The 22,173-nt window shown below is 41.5% G+C and overlaps 2 non-coding genes across 2 annotated transcripts; both read left to right on the top strand.

Annotated features, from left to right (window-relative positions):
* The first annotated feature begins 1,642 nt into the window (after positions 1-1,642).
* LOC116802626 lies at positions 1,643-3,637 on the top strand. The gene has a single exon (XR_004362960.1). It is a non-coding gene; the product is annotated as a small subunit ribosomal RNA (ribosomal RNA).
* A 687-nt stretch (positions 3,638-4,324) lies between these two features.
* On the top strand, positions 4,325-4,503 carry LOC116802632. The gene has a single exon (XR_004362966.1). It is a non-coding gene; the product is annotated as a 5.8S ribosomal RNA (ribosomal RNA).
* Positions 4,504-22,173: the final 17,670 nt, after the last annotated feature.

The raw sequence follows: 22,173 nt of genomic DNA, 5'->3' as shown, positions 1-22,173 counted from the left end.
ACAGAGGGTTCAAAAACTACTATAGGTAGGCAGTGGTTGCCGACCTCTCATATTGTTCAAAACTTATGTATTCATATGATTTTGGCAATTGTATGAGTAAATTAAATAATATACATATGAAAATGATTAATTATTATATGTATAAGGGAAAAAATGCTGAAATATTCCCACATTCTCTTAGTATTATAGAGAAAATCCATTATAGTGAGAGGGTATAGTAGTGTAAACGACCGGAATTACGACAGAGGGTTCAAAAACTACTATAGGTAGGCAGTGGTTGCCGACCTCTCATATTGTTCAAAACTTATGTATTCATATGATTTTGGCAATTATATGATTAAATTAAATAATATACATATGAAAATGGTTAATTATTATATGTATATGGGAAAAAATGCTGAGATATTCCCATATTCTCTTAGTATTATAGAGAAAAGCCATTATAGTGAGAGGGTATAGTAGTGTAAACGACCGGAATTACGACAGAGGGTTCAAAAACTACTATAGGTAGGCAGTGGTTGCCGACCTCTCATATTGTTCAAAACTTATGTATTCATATGAATTTGGCAATTATATGAGTAAATTAAATAATAAACATATAAAAATTAATATTTATTATATGTATAAAAAAAAAAATAATCATATTATATATGAATAATGGAAAAAAAATGAAATGTTCCTATAATCTCTTAATATATAAGAGAATAGACCGTATGTTGGGTGGCAAACGGAATTGAAAATACCCGCTTTGAGGACAGCGGGTTCAAAAACTACTATAGGTAGGCAGTGGTTGCCGACCTCCCGCATTATTCGAAATATTTATTTCGGATTATGTTTATATTGGTTACATAAAATAAAGTATATTATTATCCGTACAAATTTGTTTCTCAGTTCTATAGAACACGGGACTTGGCTCCGCGGATAATAGGAATATACGCTTTTTAGATAATATCGTTGAAACAAAAGTCAAGTTTCTATTATATATAGAATAACAAATCGTTTCCATATATTATCGTTAATTTTTGGAGGCAGGCAAATATTAATTTATTACCTGCCGTATAGTTGGATTATTATATCGTTACGGTATAATACAAATATGGATTCTTATGAAAGAAATATAAAATTATATATTAAATGTGGAAATATTATCATATGCGCTTGGTTTTATGTTATATATTACCAGAGAGATATATGAAAAGAGATAAATTTTAAATTTATCTTCAAAATGCAAATGATTTAACTTAATATTTATATTGGTTAAACAAAAATTGTACATGTGTGGATACAATAATTATGTATGTTGGAAATAAAATGATATTTTATAATGAAATATGTATATATAAAAAGATAAAATTATAGAAACATATATATTACAATAATTATATGAAATTCTTGTTATATTGGTAAAACAAGTATAAATTAAAAATGAAAATATGGATTACGAATGCTATATAAAAATGGCCGTAATCGAATAGATTTTTTACTTATATTTATATATTTAAAATTTTACCCAAAGGCGAAATATTGAATTTTATTCAATATAATAAAAATCATGGAATTATATAAAGTGAAAAATCTATATATCTATTATATTGCTTATTTCGATTCAAAAAATATGAATGGAATATGAAGGAAAAACATTATTCTGGTTGATCCTGCCAGTAGTTATATGCTTGTCTCAAAGATTAAGCCATGCATGTCTAAGTACACACGAATTAAAAGTGAAACCGCAAAAGGCTCATTATATCAGTTATGGTTCCTTAGATCGTTAACAGTTACTTGGATAACTGTGGTAATTCTAGAGCTAATACATGCAATTAAAACATGAACCTTATGGGACATGTGCTTTTATTAGGCTAAAACCAAGCGATCGCAAGATCGTTATATTGGTTGAACTCTAGATAACATGCAGATCGTATGGTCTTGTACCGACGACAGATCTTTCAAATGTCTGCCCTATCAACTTTTGATGGTAGTATCTAGGACTACCATGGTTGCAACGGGTAACGGGGAATCAGGGTTCGATTCCGGAGAGGGAGCCTGAGAAACGGCTACCACATCTAAGGAAGGCAGCAGGCGCGTAAATTACCCACTCCCAGCTCGGGGAGGTAGTGACGAAAAATAACAATACAGGACTCATATCCGAGGCCCTGTAATTGGAATGAGTACACTTTAAATCCTTTAACAAGGACCAATTGGAGGGCAAGTCTGGTGCCAGCAGCCGCGGTAATTCCAGCTCCAATAGCGTATATTAAAGTTGTTGCGGTTAAAACGTTCGTAGTTGAACTTGTGCTTCATACGGGTAGTACAACTTACAATTGTGGTTAGTACTATACCTTTATGTATGTAAGCGTATTACCGGTGGAGTTCTTATATGTGATTAAATACTTGTATTTTTTCATATGTTCCTCCTATTTAAAAACCTGCACTAGTGCTCTTAAACGAGTGTTATTGTGGGCCGGTACTATTACTTTGAACAAATTAGAGTGCTTAAAGCAGGCTTCAAATGCCTGAATATTCTGTGCATGGGATAATGAAATAAGACCTCTGTTCTGCTTTCATTGGTTTTCAGATCAAGAGGTAATGATTAATAGAAGCAGTTTGGGGGCATTAGTATTACGACGCGAGAGGTGAAATTCTTGGACCGTCGTAAGACTAACTTAAGCGAAAGCATTTGCCAAAGATGTTTTCATTAATCAAGAACGAAAGTTAGAGGTTCGAAGGCGATCAGATACCGCCCTAGTTCTAACCATAAACGATGCCAGCTAGCAATTGGGTGTAGCTACTTTTATGGCTCTCTCAGTCGCTTCCCGGGAAACCAAAGCTTTTGGGCTCCGGGGGAAGTATGGTTGCAAAGCTGAAACTTAAAGGAATTGACGGAAGGGCACCACCAGGAGTGGAGCCTGCGGCTTAATTTGACTCAACACGGGAAAACTTACCAGGTCCGAACATAAGTGTGTAAGACAGATTGATAGCTCTTTCTCGAATCTATGGGTGGTGGTGCATGGCCGTTCTTAGTTCGTGGAGTGATTTGTCTGGTTAATTCCGATAACGAACGAGACTCAAATATATTAAATAGATATCTTCAGGATTATGGTGCTGAAGCTTATGTAGCCTTCATTCATGGTGGCAGTAAAATGTTTATTGTGTTTGAATGTGTTTATGTAAGTGGAGCCGTACCTGTTGGTTTGTCCCATTATAAGGACACTAGCTTCTTAAATGGACAAATTGCGTCTAGCAATAATGAGATTGAGCAATAACAGGTCTGTGATGCCCTTAGATGTCCTGGGCTGCACGCGCGCTACAATGAAAGTATCAACGTGTATTTCCTAGACCGAGAGGTCCGGGTAAACCGCTGAACCACTTTCATGCTTGGGATTGTGAACTGAAACTGTTCACATGAACTTGGAATTCCCAGTAAGTGTGAGTCATTAACTCGCATTGATTACGTCCCTGCCCTTTGTACACACCGCCCGTCGCTACTACCGATTGAATTATTTAGTGAGGTCTCCGGACGTGATCACTGTGACGCCTTGCGTGTTACGGTTGTTTCGCAAAAGTTGACCGAACTTGATTATTTAGAGGAAGTAAAAGTCGTAACAAGGTTTCCGTAGGTGAACCTGCGGAAGGATCATTATTGTATAATATCCTTATCGTTAATAAATATTTGTTATAATACAAATAAATACAATTTACCAAAATAAAAATATTACAAAATGATTCCACGGAATCAAAAGTTAAAGTCAAAATAAAATGAAGATGGCTTTTATTTTATATGTGGGGCTTGGCAACCTCATAAAAAGACTTTAACATTATTAATGTTGCTGTGCGTATTTGTGGCAGTACTTACTACAACAACGGCGTTTCCTATAAAAACAAATTCTCGAAAATGGAAATCGAAGAAACTAAACTAAATTCGAAAGTAGAAGTCGAATTAAAATAAAAATAATTTTGAATGTGTGGTAATCAAAATAAGTGTGTGTGTATATGGACCATAATATACACGCGTTGCGAATATGTATTGTTCATCTATGTTATGAGCATACGTTGGCTAATGCAACAACCTAAAATATACAATGTTTGTACCTGTCATCCATCAGGTTAATGTTTTATATAAATTTTGCAGTATGTGTCACCCAAAATAGCAAACCATAACCAGATTATTATGATACATAATGCTTATATGAAACTAAGACATTTCGCAACATTTATTTTAGGTATAAAAATAAATTTATTGAAGGAATTGATATATGCCAGTAAAATGGTGTATTTTTAATTTCTTTCAATAAAAACAATATTGACATTATATAAAATTGAATTATAAAACTCTAAGCGGTGGATCACTCGGCTCATGGGTCGATGAAGAACGCAGCAAACTGTGCGTCATCGTGTGAACTGCAGGACACATGAACATCGACATTTTGAACGCATATCGCAGTCCATGCTGTTATGTACTTTAATTAATTTTATAGTGCTGCTTGGACTACATATGGTTGAGGGTTGTAAGACTATGCTAATTAAGTTGTTTATAAATTTTTTATAAGCATATGGTATATTATTGGATTAAATAATGATTTTATTCATAATATTAAAAAAGAAATGAAAAACATTATCTCACATTTGAATGTGAAAAACGAAGAGAAATATTTTCTTTTTCAATCAAATAATACTGAGAAATGTCTAGCATAAAAAATTGAAATATTTTTCATCTAGAATTGTCTCTTATTAATGATTCGGAAAAAGAAAAATCTTGGTTTTGTTATTATTCTTCGTTGGTTCGTTAAATGGATAAAAATGACTTTGCTTACAAGAACTATTGGAACTATTTATAACGAATTTAATTGATTGTTTTATCATTTATATATAAAGAATTTATGGCAAAATATAGTTATATATACAACCTCAACTCATATGGGACTACCCCCTGAATTTAAGCATATTAATTAGGGGAGGAAAAGAAACTAACAAGGATTTTCTTAGTAGCGGCGAGCGAAAAGAAAACAGTTCAGCACTAAGTCACTTTGTCTATATGGCAAATGTGAGATGCAGTGTATGGAGCGTCAATATTCTAGTATGAGAAATTAATGATTTAAGTCCTTCTTAAATGAGGCCATTTACCCATAGAGGGTGCCAGGCCCGTATAACGTTAATGATTGCTAGATGATGTTTCCAAAGAGTCGTGTTGCTTGATAGTGCAGCACTAAGTGGGTGGTAAACTCCATCTAAAACTAAATATAACCATGAGACCGATAGTAAACAAGTACCGTGAGGGAAAGTTGAAAAGAACTCTGAATAGAGAGTTAAACAGTACGTGAAACTGCTTAGAGGTTAAGCCCGATGAACCTGAATATCCGTTATGGAAAATTCATCATTAAAATTGTAATATTTAAATAATATTATTAAGAATAATGTGCATTTTTTCCATATAAGGACATTGTAATCTATTAGCATATCCCAAATTTATCATAAAATATAACTTATAGTTTATTCCAATTAAATTGCTTGCATTTTAACACAGAATAAATGTTATTAATTTGATAAAGTGCTGATAGATTTATATTATTACAGAGCGTTAATTTTTCGGAATTATATAATGGCATAATTATCATTGATTTTTGTGTTTATTATATGCTCTTGTATGATTAACAATGCGAAAGATTCAGGATACCTTCGGGACCCGTCTTGAAACACGGACCAAGGAGTCTAACATATGTGCAAGTTATTGGGATGTAAACCTAATAGCGTAATTAACTTGACTAATAATGGGATTAGTTTTTTAGCTATTTATAGCTAATTAACACAATCCCGGGGCGTTCTATATAGTTATGTATAATGTATATTTATATTATTTATGCCTCTAACTGGAACGTACCTTGAGCATATATGCTGTGACCCGAAAGATGGTGAACTATACTTGATCAGGTTGAAGTCAGGGGAAACCCTGATGGAAGACCGAAACAGTTCTGACGTGCAAATCGATTGTCAGAATTGAGTATAGGGGCGAAAGACCAATCGAACCATCTAGTAGCTGGTTCCTTCCGAAGTTTCCCTCAGGATAGCTGGTGCATTTTAATATTATATAAAATAATCTTATCTGGTAAAGCGAATGATTAGAGGCCTTAGGGTCGAAACGATCTTAACCTATTCTCAAACTTTAAATGGGTAAGAACCTTAACTTTCTTGATATGAAGTTCAAGGTTATGATATAATGTGCCCAGTGGGCCACTTTTGGTAAGCAGAACTGGCGCTGTGGGATGAACCAAACGTAATGTTACGGTGCCCAAATTAACAACTCATGCAGATACCATGAAAGGCGTTGGTTGCTTAAAACAGCAGGACGGTGATCATGGAAGTCGAAATCCGCTAAGGAGTGTGTAACAACTCACCTGCCGAAGCAACTAGCCCTTAAAATGGATGGCGCTTAAGTTGTATACCTATACATTACCGCTAAAGTAGATGATTTATATTACTTGTGATATAAATTTTGAAACTTTAGTGAGTAGGAAGGTACAATGGTATGCGTAGAAGTGTTTGGCGTAAGCCTGCATGGAGCTGCCATTGGTACAGATCTTGGTGGTAGTAGCAAATAATCGAATGAGACCTTGGAGGACTGAAGTGGAGAAGGGTTTCGTGTGAACAGTGGTTGATCACGAGTTAGTCGGTCCTAAGTTCAAGGCGAAAGCCGAAAATTTTCAAGTAAAACAAAAATGCCTAACTATATAAACAAAGCGAATATAATACACTTGAATAATTTTGAACGAAAGGGAATACGGTTCCAATTCCGTAACCTGTTGAGTATCCGTTTGTTATTAAATATGGGCCTCGTGCTCATCCTGGCAACAGGAACGACCATAAAGAAGCCGTCGAGAGATATCGGAAGAGTTTTCTTTTCTGTTTTATAGCCGTACTACCATGGAAGTCTTTCGCAGAGAGATATGGTAGATGGGCTAGAAGAGCATGACATATACTGTTGTGTCGATATTTTCTCCTCGGACCTTGAAAATTTATGGTGGGGACACGCAAACTTCTCAACAGGCCGTACCAATATCCGCAGCTGGTCTCCAAGGTGAAGAGTCTCTAGTCGATAGAATAATGTAGGTAAGGGAAGTCGGCAAATTAGATCCGTAACTTCGGGATAAGGATTGGCTCTGAAGATTGAGATAGTCGGGCTTGATTGGGAAACAATAACATGGTTTATGTGCTCGTTCTGGGTAAATAGAGTTTCTAGCATTTATGTTAGTTACTTGTTCCCCGGATAGTTTAGTTACGTAGCCAATTGTGGAACTTTCTTGCTAAAATTTTTAAGAATACTATTTGGGTTAAACCAATTAGTTCTTATCAATTATAACGATTATCAATTAACAATCAATTCAGAACTGGCACGGACTTGGGGAATCCGACTGTCTAATTAAAACAAAGCATTGTGATGGCCCTAGCGGGTGTTGACACAATGTGATTTCTGCCCAGTGCTCTGAATGTCAAAGTGAAGAAATTCAAGTAAGCGCGGGTCAACGGCGGGAGTAACTATGACTCTCTTAAGGGGATCAGGGGTAATTGCGAGCAGAGGGGGAGTATTTTTCTGTAATTCGTAAGTCATATCATATGGTGTGCGGAAGGGGAATTTTACTCTGTAACTCACAAGTCTCTCCTTTACTCAAGTCGACTCAAAACCTCCTCGTGGTGGTCCCCGGTAATGCTAAACTTGTTTAGCAGCTAATTTGAGCGGCAAAACTTTTCCGATGGGTTGGTTCCCCAGAGGAAATTTATTCATATTGGAACTACAAATAGAAATAACGAGCCTCGGAGCAATTTACGCAATCTGATGACGACCCGACCCTCCGTGGACATCTTCCCGGAGGACCAATATGAACCAAACGCAGCGGCTACTCTATCTAGGGTACCCTGCACAGTATGTGGCCGGTCCTTTAACAGCAAGAGAGGACTCGGTGTTCACATGCGATCTCGGCACCCAGACGAACTTGATGAAGAACGTCGACGTGTCGATATAAAGGCAAGGTGGAGTGAGGAAGAGAAGTGGATGATGGCGAGAAAGGAGGTTGAGCTCACAGCAAATGGACATAAACACATAAACAAGCAACTAGCGGTGTATTTTGCAAACCGCAGCGTCGAAGCCATCAAAAAGCTAAGACAAAGGGGCGATTATAAGGAGAAAATAGAGCAGATAAGAAGGCAATCAGCTCTCGTCCCGGAAGTTGCAAATCTAACCATAAGGCGCCGCCCTAGTAGAAGTGAGCAAAACCACCAAGTAACAACATCAGAAACAACTCCAATCACACCCTTCGAACAGTCGAACAGGGAAATTTTGCGGACACTGCGTGGGTATAGCCCCGTAGAATGCCATTCCAAATGGAGAGCCCAAGAGCTACAAACGATCATTGACAGGGCAGAGCTCGAGGGAAAGGAAACCACTCTCCAATGCTTATCGCTATATCTCCTAGGAATTTTTCCGGCACAGGGTGTACGTCACACTCTGACGAGACCTCCTCGGAGGCCTCGAAATAGGAGAGAAAGCAGAAGGCAGCAGTATGCTGTCGTCCAGCGTAACTGGGATAAGCATAAAGGAAGATGCATCAAGTCCTTGCTAAATGGAACTGATGAGTCGGTAATGCCAAGCCAAGAAGTAATGGTTCCTTACTGGAGAGAAGTAATGACTCAGCCTAGCCCAAGCTCTTGCAGTAGAGAAGTGATACAAATGGATCACTCGCTTGAGAGGGTTTGGTCTGCTATTACAGAGCACGACCTTCGGGCATCAAGAATCTCATTATCTTCCTCTCCGGGGCCTGACGGGATAACTCCAAAAACAGCCAGGGAGGTGCCGTCAGGTATTATGTTGCGAATAATGAACCTAATTCTATGGTGCGGCAATCTACCACACTCTATCCGACTGGCCAGAACCGTCTTCATCCCGAAGACGGTGACGGCGAAGCGACCGCAAGACTTTCGTCCAATATCGGTGCCTTCAGTCCTGGTAAGACAGCTAAATGCAATATTGGCAACCCGGTTGAACTCATCAATCAATTGGGACCCGCGCCAGCGGGGCTTCTTACCTACCGACGGATGTGCCGATAACGCGACGATAGTTGACTTAGTCTTGAGGCATAGCCATAAGCACTTTAGATCTTGCTACATTGCAAATTTAGATGTAAGCAAGGCATTCGATTCTTTATCGCATGCATCTATATATGACACCTTACGTGCTTATGGTGCGCCAAAGGGCTTCGTTGACTACGTACAGAATACGTACGAGGGTGGCGGTACCAGTCTCAATGGGGACGGTTGGAGTTCAGAGGAATTCGTCCCTGCTAGAGGAGTGAAGCAGGGTGACCCTTTGTCTCCTATTCTATTTAACTTGGTAATGGACAGGTTACTTAGAAACCTACCCAGCGAAATTGGTGCCAGAGTCGGAAATGCCATTACTAACGCGGCCGCGTTTGCAGATGATTTGGTACTATTTGCTGAAACTCGAATGGGACTTCAAGTATTGTTGGACAGAACGTTGGATTTTCTATCTCTCGTCGGCCTCAAACTTAATGCCGACAAATGTTTTACCGTTGGCATTAAGGGCCAGCCGAAACAGAAGTGTACCGTGCTAGAGGCACAGAGCTTTTACGTAGGCTCAAGGGAGATTCCATCATTGAAGCGAACGGACGAGTGGAAGTACTTAGGCATCAACTTCACTGCAACCGGGAGGGTTCGATGCAATCCGGCCGAGGACATTGGTCCGAAGCTACAAAGATTGACAAAGGCCCCCCTCAAACCACAACAGAGGATGTTCGCCCTTAGGACTGTCCTTATCCCACAGCTCTATCACAAGTTAGCCCTTGGGAGTGTGGCGATAGGCATCCTACGAAAAACTGACAAACTAATACGATACTATGTGCGAAGATGGCTAAATCTTCCGCTGGATATACCGATAGCATTCATTCACGCACCCCCAAAAAGTGGAGGTCTCGGAATTCCATCACTTAGATGGGTAGCTCCAATGTTAAGGCTAAGACGTTTGAGTAATATTAAATGGCCTCACCTCACGCAAAACGAGGTAGCCAGCTCTTTCCTCGAAGCAGAAAAACAACGGGCCCGAGATAGATTATTAGCAGAACAAAATGAATTGTTATCGCGTCCGGCAATAGAAAAATATTGGGCGAACAAATTGTACCTCTCAGTTGATGGTAGCGGACTCCGTGAAGCAGGCCATTGGGGCCCGCAACACGGGTGGGTTAATCAACCCACGCGTTTACTAACAGGAAAGGAATATATAGACGGTATTCGTCTGCGGATAAATGCCCTACCCACGAAGTCTCGTACTACAAGGGGAAGGCACGAATTGGAACGACAGTGTCGTGCAGGATGTGACGCTCCCGAAACAACAAACCATATTATGCAAAAATGTTACCGATCGCATGGGAGGCGCATAGCTAGACACAACTGCGTAGTAAATCGAATCAAGCGGGGACTTGAGGAGAGAGGCTGCGTAGTCATTGTTGAACCAAGTCTGCAGTGCGAATCCGGTCTTAATAAACCAGACCTGGTGGCACTACGACAAAATCACATTGATGTGATCGACATACAAATTGTGACAGACGGACACTCTATGGATGATGCACACCAGCGCAAAATCAATAGATACGACAGACCGGACATACGAACTGAGTTGCGTCGCAGATTCGAAGCCGCAGGTGACATTGAATTCCATTCTGCCACCCTGAACTGGAGGGGGATCTGGAGTGGTCAATCCGTTAAAAGATTGATAGCGAAGGGTCTCCTCAGCAAATATGATAGTCATATCATTAGCGTCCAGGTTATGAGAGGCAGTCTCGGTTGTTTTAAACAGTTCATGTACCTGAGCGGGTTTTCCCGAGATTGGACTTAGCTAAAACGTTTGGTTCAAAACATTTGCTTGCTGTCTTGGCATAACATCAATAAAGGCATAAACATCGCAAATAATGGTAATATATAAATTGGCTATGAGGATGGTTTTAGTACGTAGGCGTTGCGGAACTTCGGTTCAGATAGAGCAATGAATCGTGCATGCTAGGAAACTGAAGTGTTGACAGACCTAGTATCTTTCGATAGATTTCCATACCTCCGCGATCAAAAAAAAAAAAAAAAATAGCCAAATGCCTCGTCATCTAATTAGTGACGCGCATGAATGGATTAACGAGATTCCTACTGTCCCTATCAGTGACGCGCATGAATGGATTAACGACGGACGTGTTTTCGTTGCGCTCGTGTACAGATTGCGAAGAACTTGGTTTTCCGTGTTTGGAAAGTAATAAAATCGGTGAATTAGTGCTCCGCGAAAGTCGTGTGCTAATTTTCGTGTGTTATAAACAAGCGGTTTGGAAGTAATTAACAATTAATTGTTGGGAATTTTCCACTTAGCACGTGCTGAAGGCGAACTTACGAGTAAGTTTTTCGAGTAAGCTTTTTGATCAGCTGTCACAAAGCTTATTGGTGGGAGTCACTGCTAAGGTTTGTGTCTAGGGAGAGTTTTAGTGCTACCAGACTCTACCGATAGGTGGAGCTCGAGTTCCAGAGCAACTACCTTTTGTCAGCGAGTAAACGAGCATACGGTTGCTGGCGTCGACGGTAGGTGGAGCCACCATCGTATTTATGCCGATGGAGAGCGACAGCAGCGCGAGTGCCTTGAGCGGAAGTAGTGCCTCGATGAAGTCCAGACGAGGCAGGCGCAGAAGCCATCTGGCATCTAAGAGCTCGGCGCCAACGCAGGCGAAATTGGTTGCCCTGGCATCGAATGGAGTGCCAGAACCCGTTGGGGTACTGGAGGAGCCGTTTTCGTCGCTGGAGGACGCCCGGGCGGCTACGGAGAACGCTGCCATTGATGCTGCCCCCCCCACGCTGCTGCCACCGCTGCTGATCCTACTGCTGCCCCTGCTGCCGACCACACTGCTGCCTCCGCCGTTTTCACTGCTGCTAAAATTGTTGCCACCACTGCCACTGCCGCCACCGCTGCCGCCCGTGCTGGGCAAGCAGCCATGATGGCAGAGCTGTCGGCCACACAGCGCATGGTGAGAAGCAGCTTCCGCAGACTAGGAGAAGTGGACACGGAAGAGCTCTCATATGCTATCAGCCGCTACGATGAGCTGGTGTTGGCGCTAATGCTCCGGTGCGGAGAGCTGGAGACGCGGCTTGCTATGCCGCCACCGCCGCCGCCGTCGTTGAATCTGTTGAAAAATACGGCCGCCAATGCTCCCCAGATGCAGCAGGTTGCACCCATCGCTGCCCCGCGGACTACCAAGGTCCGCGAGACGTGGTCAGCGGTGGTGAAGTGCGACGACCCTGCGCTATCGGGGAAAGACATAGCGGAAAAGGTGCGAACGATGGTTGCACCCTCTCTCGGAGTCAGAGTACACGAGGTCCGTGAGCTCCGTCGAGGTGGTGGTGCGATCATTCGCACTCCTTCGGTGGGAGAGCTGCAGAAGGTGGTCGCTTCAAAAAGATTCGCCGAGGTTGGCCTAAATGTGGCACGGAATGCGGCCGAGAAGCCGAAGGTCGTCGTATATGACGTCGACACAGCTATCGGCCCTGAGGAGTTTATGAAGGAGCTCCACGAAAACAACTTCGACAGCGAAATGAATCTGGCCCAGTTTAAGAAGTCAGTGCACCTGGTGACCAAGGCGTGGTCGGTAGCTGACGGCGCCACAGTAAATGTGACGCTGGAGGTTGACGACCGGGCGATGGCGAAGCTTGATGTAGGTCGTGTCTACATCAAGTGGTTCTCATTCCGATGCCGGTCACAGGTCCGCACATACGCCTGCCACAGATGTGTGGGTTTCGACCACAAGGTCAGCGAATGCCGGCAGAAGGATAGTGTCTGTCGCCAGTGCGGGCAACAAGGCCACACTGCGGCAAAGTGCCAAAACCCGGTGGACTGCCGGAACTGCCGCCACAGAGGGCAACCCTCGGGGCATTACATGCTCTCGAGCGTTTGCCCGATATACGGGGCGTTGCTGGCGAGGGTGCAAGCTAGACACTAATGTTTAGCTTCATCCAAGCGAACTGTGGCCGAGGCCGAGCTGCGACCATCGAGCTCGGAGTCCGACTCAGGAGATCGGAGTCTATGTTCGCGCTGGTGCAGGAGCCGTATCTCGGCGGGGACGGAATGGATGTGCTGCCTGAAGGAATGAGAATTTTCATCGATCGGCGAGGGAAGGCAGCCATCCTAGTGGATCACCAGGAAGCCATCTGTATGCCAGTGGAGACCCTCACCACAGATTATGGCGTATGTCTGGTCGTGAAAGGGAGTTTTGGCTCAATCTTCCTTTGCGCCGCATACTGCCAGTATGATGCACCTCTGGAACCGTACATCCGGTACATGGATGCGGTCCTGCTGCAGGCCAGCAGAACCCCCGCAATCCTGGGCCTCGACGCGAATGCAGTGTCCCCCATGTGGCTTAGCAAACTCTCTCGTCATGCCGAGGGGCAAGCTAACTACAGACGGGGTGAGCTGCTGTCAGAGTGGATGCTGGAGGCAAGAGTCGCCGCCCTAAACCAGTCAACAGAGGTGTACACGTTCGATAATTACAGAGCTACAAGCGATATCGACGTGACAATCGTCAATGAGGCAGCATCTATGTGGGCCACATATGAGTGGAGAGTGGACGAGTGGGAATTGAGTGACCACAACATCATTACTGTTGTGGCCGAACCAACTACCGCGCGCGCAGTTGAGAGCATAGCTCCTGTGCCGTCCTGGAACTTCTCCAATGCACGTTGGCGATTGTTCAAGGAGGAAATGGTGAGTAGAGCAGCCGAACTTCCGGAAAACTTCTCAGAGTCGCCGTTGGACCAGCAAGTTTCGACCCTGCGCAGTATAGTACATAATGTATGTGATATTGCGCTGGGAAGAAAGTCCATCCGATTGCCCAGCAGGAGAGCACGTTGGTGGACTGCCGACCTCTGTGATGCAAGGCGCGAAGTCCGGAGACTTCGTCGCCTACTTCAAAATGGAAGGCGTCATGATGATGATGCCGCAATAGAGCGTGTATTGGTCGACCTGAGGCGGGCCTCAGCCAACTACAAGAAGCTCATTTGGAGGGCGAAAATGGATGAGTGGAAACGCTTCGTGGGAGATCATGCCGACGACCCATGGGGGCGCGTCTATAAGATTTGCCGAGGCCGCAGGAAGTGCACGGAGATTGGGTGCCTCCGCGTGAATGGCGAGATGATCACCGATTGGGGTGACTGTGCACGAGTGCTCCTCCGCAATTTCTTCCCAGTTGCGGAGTCCGAAGCACCGACTGCCATCGCGGAGGAAGTCCCACCGGCCCTCGAAGTATTCGAGGTTGATGCATGTGTTGCCCGGTTGAAGAGCAGGCGCTCTCCCGGCTTGGACGGCATTAATGGCACTATCTGCAAGGCAGTCTGGCGCGCCATACCCGAGCACCTTGCATCGTTGTTTTCCCGATGCATCCGATTAGGATACTTTCCCGCTGAGTGGAAGTGCCCACGAGTTGTCTCGCTGCTCAAAGGGCCAGATAAGGACAAATGTGAGCCCTCCTCATATAGAGGAATATGCTTGCTACCAGTCTTTGGTAAGGTGCTCGAGGCCATCATGGTGAATCGTGTGAGAGAAGTTCTTCCGGAAGGCTGCAGATGGCAATTTGGATTTCGCCAAGGACGATGTGTGGAGGATGCTTGGAGGCACGTGAAGAGCAGTGTTTGTGCCAGCCCGGCGCAATACGTGCTCGGCACATTCGTGGACTTCAAAGGAGCATTCGACAACGTCGAATGGAGTGCTGCACTCCGCCGACTAGCCGACTTGGGATGCCGGGAGATGGGCTTGTGGCAGAGCTTTTTCTCCGGCCGAAGAGCAGTGATCCGAAGCAGTTCCGGTACTGTGGATGTACCGGTAACTAGAGGCTGCCCGCAGGGGTCAATCAGTGGCCCATTTATCTGGGACATACTGATGGATGTACTGCTTCAGCGTCTCCAGCCGTATTGCCAGCTGAGTGCATACGCGGATGACTTGCTGCTTCTCGTCGAGGGAAATTCCCGAGCTGAGCTAGAGGAAAAAGGTGCAGAGCTGATGTCCATCGTAGAAGCGTGGGGAGCGGAAGTTGGCGTTACCGTCTCGACCAGCAAGACGGTAATAATGCTGCTGAAAGGTGCCTTGAGACGTGCGCCTACGGTGAGGTTTGCTGGAGCGAACCTTCCGTATGTGCGTAGCTGTCGGTACCTTGGCATCACGGTCAGTGAAGGAATGAAATTCCTCACGCACATAGCTTCGCTTCGCCAGCGGATGACCGGAGTCGTTGGAGCATTGGCGCGTGTGCTTCGAGCCGACTGGGGCTTCAGTCCTCGAGCCAGGCGGACCATATATGACGGACTCATGGCACCTTGTGTGCTGTTTGGTGCCCCGGTATGGTATGACACCGCCGAACAGGTAGCCGCCCGGAGACGACTAGCCTCCTGCCAGAGGCTAATCCTGCTTGGATGCCTTTCGGTATGCCGAACAGTGTCCACAGTGGCACTGCAGGTACTTGGCGGAGCTCCCCCGCTTGACTTGGCTGCTAAGTTTTTAGCGGTCAAGTACAAGCTGAAGCGTGGATACCCGCTGGAGGAGAACGACTGGCTATACGGCGAGGACACTACGTGTCTAAGCTGGAAGCAGAGGAAGACTCGCCTAGAGGAGTGCTTGCTGCAGAATTGGCAAAACAGATGGGATGACGACAGCGAACCAGGACGGGTGACGCACAAGTTCATCCCATACGTCACTCTCGCCTATCGAGATCCAAGCTTTGGATTCTCGATGAGGACGTCTTTCCTGCTGACAGGTCACGGGTCGTTTAACGCATTTTTGCAAGGGAGAGCCCTCAGCGATACCACTGCTTGCGCTTGTGGTGATCCATATGAGGACTGGATGCACATATTGTGCGCTTGTCCTCTATATGCAGATTTGCGAAACCTCGATGGACTTGGAGTGCAGCGCCTTGGCGAAAACTGGACCTTCAATAGAATCCTGGAAGATCAGCAGAGGATTCAACGGCTGGCAGCGTTTGCGGACGAGGTGTTCCGTAGGAGGAGGGGTATTTAGCCCAAAACTTCGCCGTGTGGTTAGCGGGCGAGAATACTTCCACAGCCCGCTATTGCTTGTCGTAAGAGGCGACTAATATAGCGACTGGTTCCTCTAACCATGCTTGTCGGAGCAAAAGGAGGAGGCCCACCGAGCCTCTCTTTCGGTACCACGGGTTGTGCTGCTCCAAGACAGCACATTGAGGTAGGCCCCCTGGTGGGAGTATCGTGGTGGCTGTGGTTGATACCCATATCGCGGGTAGAGCCTTCGTGTTCGACGTTTGAGTTACGGTGCTAGTTGCGCAAAACTCGGGTGCTGTGACCCAGAGATCAGTAGAGATTTTAGGTAGATCTCGCTCCTCAGCAAGGGGGAGTGCTTGCCCGGCAAGCAAGTACTCGAATTGCTACCGGGGTGGTCGCTATGTACATAGCTATAGCTTCCAGTCCGGGACGTTTGTCTGGCGTATCCAGACTCATGCACCATGTTGATACATGCACCACTTGTGGGTGTTCAGGGTGTCGTGGTTGTAATCCCTTCAGTGTGGAACACGCCACGTAAAACAAGTTCGGAGAGGTCCGAAAGTCACTGTCCCTATCTACTATCTAGCGAAACCACAGCCAAGGGAACGGGCTTGGAATAATTAGCGGGGAAAGAAGACCCTTTTGAGCTTGACTCTAATCTGGCAGTGTAAGGAGACATAAGAGGTGTAGAATAAGTGGGAGATATTAGACCTCGGTTTGGTATCGTCAATGAAATACCACTACTCTTATTGTTTCCTTACTTACTTGATTAAATGGAACGTGTATCATTTCCTAGCCATTATACGGATATATTTATTATATCTTATGGTATTGGGTTTTGATGCAAGCTTCTTGATCAAAGTATCACGAGTTTGTTATATAATCGCAAACAAATTCTTTAATAAAACGATGCATTTATGTATTTTTGATTTGAAAATTTGGTATAACTCCAATTACTCAGGTATGATCCAATTCAAGGACATTGCCAGGTAGGGAGTTTGACTGGGGCGGTACATCTCTCAAATAATAACGGAGGTGTCCCAAGGCCAGCTCAGTGCGGACAGAAACCACACATAGAGCAAAAGGGCAAATGCTGACTTGATCTCGGTGTTCAGTACACACAGGGACAGCAAAAGCTCGGCCTATCGATCCTTTTGGTTTAAAGAGTTTTTAACAAGAGGTGTCAGAAAAGTTACCATAGGGATAACTGGCTTGTGGCGGCCAAGCGTTCATAGCGACGTCGCTTTTTGATCCTTCGATGTCGGCTCTTCCTATCATTGTGAAGCAAAATTCACCAAGCGTTGGATTGTTCACCCATGCAAGGGAACGTGAGCTGGGTTTAGACCGTCGTGAGACAGGTTAGTTTTACCCTACTAATGACAAAACGTTGTTGCGACAGCATTCCTGCGTAGTACGAGAGGAACCGCAGGTACGGACCAATGGCACAATACTTGTTCGAGCGAACAGTGGTATGACGCTACGTCCGTTGGATTATGCCTGAACGCCTCTAAGGTCGTATCCGTGCTGGACTGCAATGATAAATAAGGGGCAATTTGCATTGTATGGCTTCTAAACCATTTAAAGTTTATAATTTATTTTATAAACGACAATGGATGTGATGCCAATGTAATTTGTAACATAGTAAATTAGGAGGATCTTCGATCACCTGATGCCGCGCTAGTTACATATAAAAGCATTATTTAATACAATGACAAAGCCTAGAATCAATTGTAAACGACTTTTGTAACAGGCAAGGTGTTGTAAGTGGTTGAGCAGCTGCCATACTGCGATCCACTGAAGCTTATCCTTTGCTTGATGATTCGATAAATAAATGATTTTTTCCTGTAGCCAAACACCTCGTCATCAATTTAGTGACGCATATGATATTGTCCCTATCATATAATTAATATAAAGACTTTAATGGATTGTGTCAAGTTGCCAAACACCTCGTCATCAATTTAGTGACGCATATGATATTGTCCCTATCATATAATTAATATAAAGACTTTAATGAATTGTGTCAAGTTGCCAAACACCTCGTCATCAATTTAGTGACGCATATGATATTGTCCCTATCATATAATTTTTGATATAAAGACTTTAAAGAATTGTATCAAGTTGCCAAACACCTCGTCATCAATTTAGTGACGCATATGATATTGTCCCTATCATATAATTAATATACAGACTTTAATGAATTGTGTCAAGTTGCCAAACACCTCGTCATCAATTTAGTGACGCATATGATATTGTCCTTATCATATAATTTTTGATATAAAGACTTTAAAGAATTGAATCAAGTTGCCAAACACCTCGTCATCAATTTAGTGACGCATATGATATTGTCCCTATCATATAATTAATATAAAGACTTTAATGGATTGTGTCAAGTTGCCAAACACCTCGTCATCAATTTAGTGACGCATATGATATTGTCCCTATCATATAATTAATATAAAGACTTTAATGAATTGTGTCAAGTTGCCAAACACCTCGTCATCAATTTAGTGACGCATATGATATTGTCCTTATCATATAATTTTTGATATAAAGACTTTAAAGAATTGTATCAAGTTGCCAAACACCTCGTCATCAATTTAGTGACGCATATGATATTGTCCCTATCATATAATTAATATAAAGACTTTAATGGATTGTGTCAAGTTGCCAAACACCTCGTCATCAATTTAGTGACGCATATGATATTGTCCTTATCATATAATTTTTGATATAAAGACTTTAAAGAATTGTATCAAGTTGCCAAACACCTCGTCATCAATTTAGTGACGCATATGATATTGTCCCTATCATATAATTAATATACAGACTTTAATGAATTGTGTCAAGTTGCCAAACACCTCGTCATCAATTTAGTGACGCATATGATATTGTCCCTATCATATAATTTTTGATATATAGACTTTAAAGAATTGTATCAAGTTGCCAAACACCTCGTCATCAATTTAGTGACGCATATGATATTGTCCCTATCATATAATTAATATAAAGACTTTAATGGATTGTGTCAAGTTGCCAAACACCTCGTCATCAATTTAGTGACGCATATGATATTGTCCTTATTATATAATTTTTGATATAAAGACTTTAAAGAATTGTATCAAGTTGCCAAACACCTCGTCATCAATTTAGTGACGCATATGATATTGTCCCTATCATATAATTAATATACAGACTCTAATGAATTGTGTCAAGTTGCCAAACACCTCGTCATCAATTTAGTGACGCATATGATATTGTCCCTATCATATAATTTTTGATATAAAGACTTTAAAGAATTGTATCAAGTTGCCAAACACCTCGTCATCAATTTAGTGACGCATATGATATTGTCCCTTTCATATAATTAATATAAAGACTTTAATGGATTGTGTCAAGTTGCCAAACACCTCGTCATCAACTACTATATTATGGTTGCGCCGACCTCTCATATTGTATTCTCTTATGTGTTCATAGGATTTTGACAATTATACGAGTAAATTAAATAATATACATATGAAAATGATTAATTATTATATGTATAAGGGAAAAAATGATGAAATATTCCCATATTATCTTAGTATTATAGAGGAAAGACCGTTGCCGACCTCTGATATTGTTCAAACTTATGTATTTATATGATTTTGGCAATTATATGAGTAAATTAAAAAATATACATATGAAAATGGTTAATTATTATATGTATATGGGAAAAAATGCTAAGATATTCCCATATTCTCTTAGTATTATAGAGAAAAGCCATTTAAGTGAGAGGGTATAGTAGTGTAAACGACCGGAATTACGACAGAGGGTTCAAAAACTACTATAGGTAGGCAGTGGTTGCCGACCTCTCATATTGTTCAAAACTTATGTATTCATATGATTTTGGCAATTGTATGAGTAAATTAAATAATATACATATGAAAATGATTAATTATTATATGTATAAGGGAAAAAATGCTGAAATATTCCCACATTCTCTTAGTATTATAGAGAAAATCCATTATAGTGAGAGGGTATAGTAGTGTAAACGACCGGAATTACGACAGAGGGTTCAAAAACTACTATAGGTAGGCAGTGGTTGCCGACCTCTCATATTGTTCAAAACTTATGTATTCATATGAATTTGGCAATTATATGAGTAAATTAAATAATATACATATGAAAATGATTAATTATTATATGTATAAGGGAAAAAATGCTGAAATATTCCCACATTCTCTTAGTATTATAGAGAAAATCCATTATAGTGAGAGGGTATAGTAGTGTAAACGACCGGAATTACGACAGAGGGTTCAAAAACTACTATAGGTAGGCAGTGGTTGCCGACCTCTCATATTGTTCAAAACTTATGTATTCATATGATTTTGGCAATTATATGATTAAATTAAATAATATACATATGAAAATGGTTAATTATTATATGTATATGGGAAAAAATGCAGAGATATTCCCATATTCTCTTAGTATTATAGAGAAAAGCCATTTAAGTGAGAGGGTATAGTAGTGTAAACGACCGGAATTACGACAGAGGGTTCAAAAACTACTATAGGTAGGCAGTGGTTGCCGACCTCTCATATTGTTCAAAACTTATGTATTCATATGATTTTGGCAATTGTATGAGTAAATTAAATAATATACATACGAAAATGATTAATTATTATATGTATATGGGAAAAAATGCAGAGATATTCCCATATTCTCTTAGTATTATAGAGAAAAGCCATTTAAGTGAGAGGGTATAGTAGTGTAAACCACCGGAATTACGACAGAGGGTTCAAAAACTACTATAGGTAGGCAGTGGTTGCCGACCTCTCATATTGTTCAAAACTTATGTATTCATATGATTTTGGCAATTGTATGAGTAAATTAAATAATATACATATGAAAATGATTAATTATTATATGTATAAGGGAAAAAATGCTGAAATATTCCCACATTCTCTTAGTATTATAGAGAAAATCCATTATAGTGAGAGGGTATAGTAGTGTAAACGACCGGAATTACGACAGAGGGTTCAAAAACTACTATAGGTAGGCAGTGGTTGCCGACCTCTCATATTGTTCAAAACTTATGTATTCATATGATTTTGGCAATTATATGATTAAATTAAATAATATACATATGAAAATGGTTAATTATTATATGTATATGGGAAAAAATGCTGAGATATTCCCATATTCTCTTAGTATTATAGAGAAAAGCCATTTAAGTGAGAGGGTATAGTAGTGTAAACGACCGGAATTACGACAGAGGGTTCAAAAACTACTATAGGTAGGCAGTGGTTGCCGACCTCTCATATTGTTCAAAACTTATGTATTCATATGATTTTGGCAATTGTATGAGTAAATTAAATAATATACATATGAAAATGATTAATTATTATATGTATAAGGGAAAAAATGCTGAAATATTCCCACATTCTCTTAGTATTATAGAGAAAATCCATTATAGTGAGAGGGTATAGTAGTGTAAACGACCGGAATTACGACAGAGGGTTCAAAAACTACTATAGGTAGGCAGTGGTTGCCGACCTCTCATATTGTTCAAAACTTATGTATTCATATGATTTTGGCAATTATATGATTAAATTAAATAATATACATATGAAAATGGTTAATTATTATATGTATATGGGAAAAAATGCTGAGATATTCCCATATTCTCTTAGTATTATAGAGAAAAGCCATTATAGTGAGAGGGTATAGTAGTGTAAACGACCGGAATTACGACAGAGGGTTCAAAAACTACTATAGGTAGGCAGTGGTTGCCGACCTCTCATATTGTTCAAAACTTATGTATTCATATGAATTTGGCAATTATATGAGTAAATTAAATAATAAACATATAAAAATTAATATTTATTATATGTATAAAAAAAAAATAATCATATTATATATGAATAATGGAAAAAAAATGAAATGTTCCTATAATCTCTTAATATATAAGAGAATAGACCGTATGTTGGGTGGCAAACGGAATTGAAAATACCCGCTTTGAGGACAGCGGGTTCAAAAACTACTATAGGTAGGCAGTGGTTGCCGACCTCCCGCATTATTCGAAATATTTATTTCGGATTATGTTTATATTGGTTACAT

This window comes from Drosophila sechellia, unplaced genomic scaffold (assembly GCF_004382195.2).
Source record: "Drosophila sechellia strain sech25 unplaced genomic scaffold, ASM438219v1 U_19, whole genome shotgun sequence".
Taxonomy (NCBI): Eukaryota; Metazoa; Arthropoda; class Insecta; order Diptera; family Drosophilidae; genus Drosophila; species Drosophila sechellia.
This window is presented reverse-complemented; position numbering and strand designations above follow the sequence as displayed.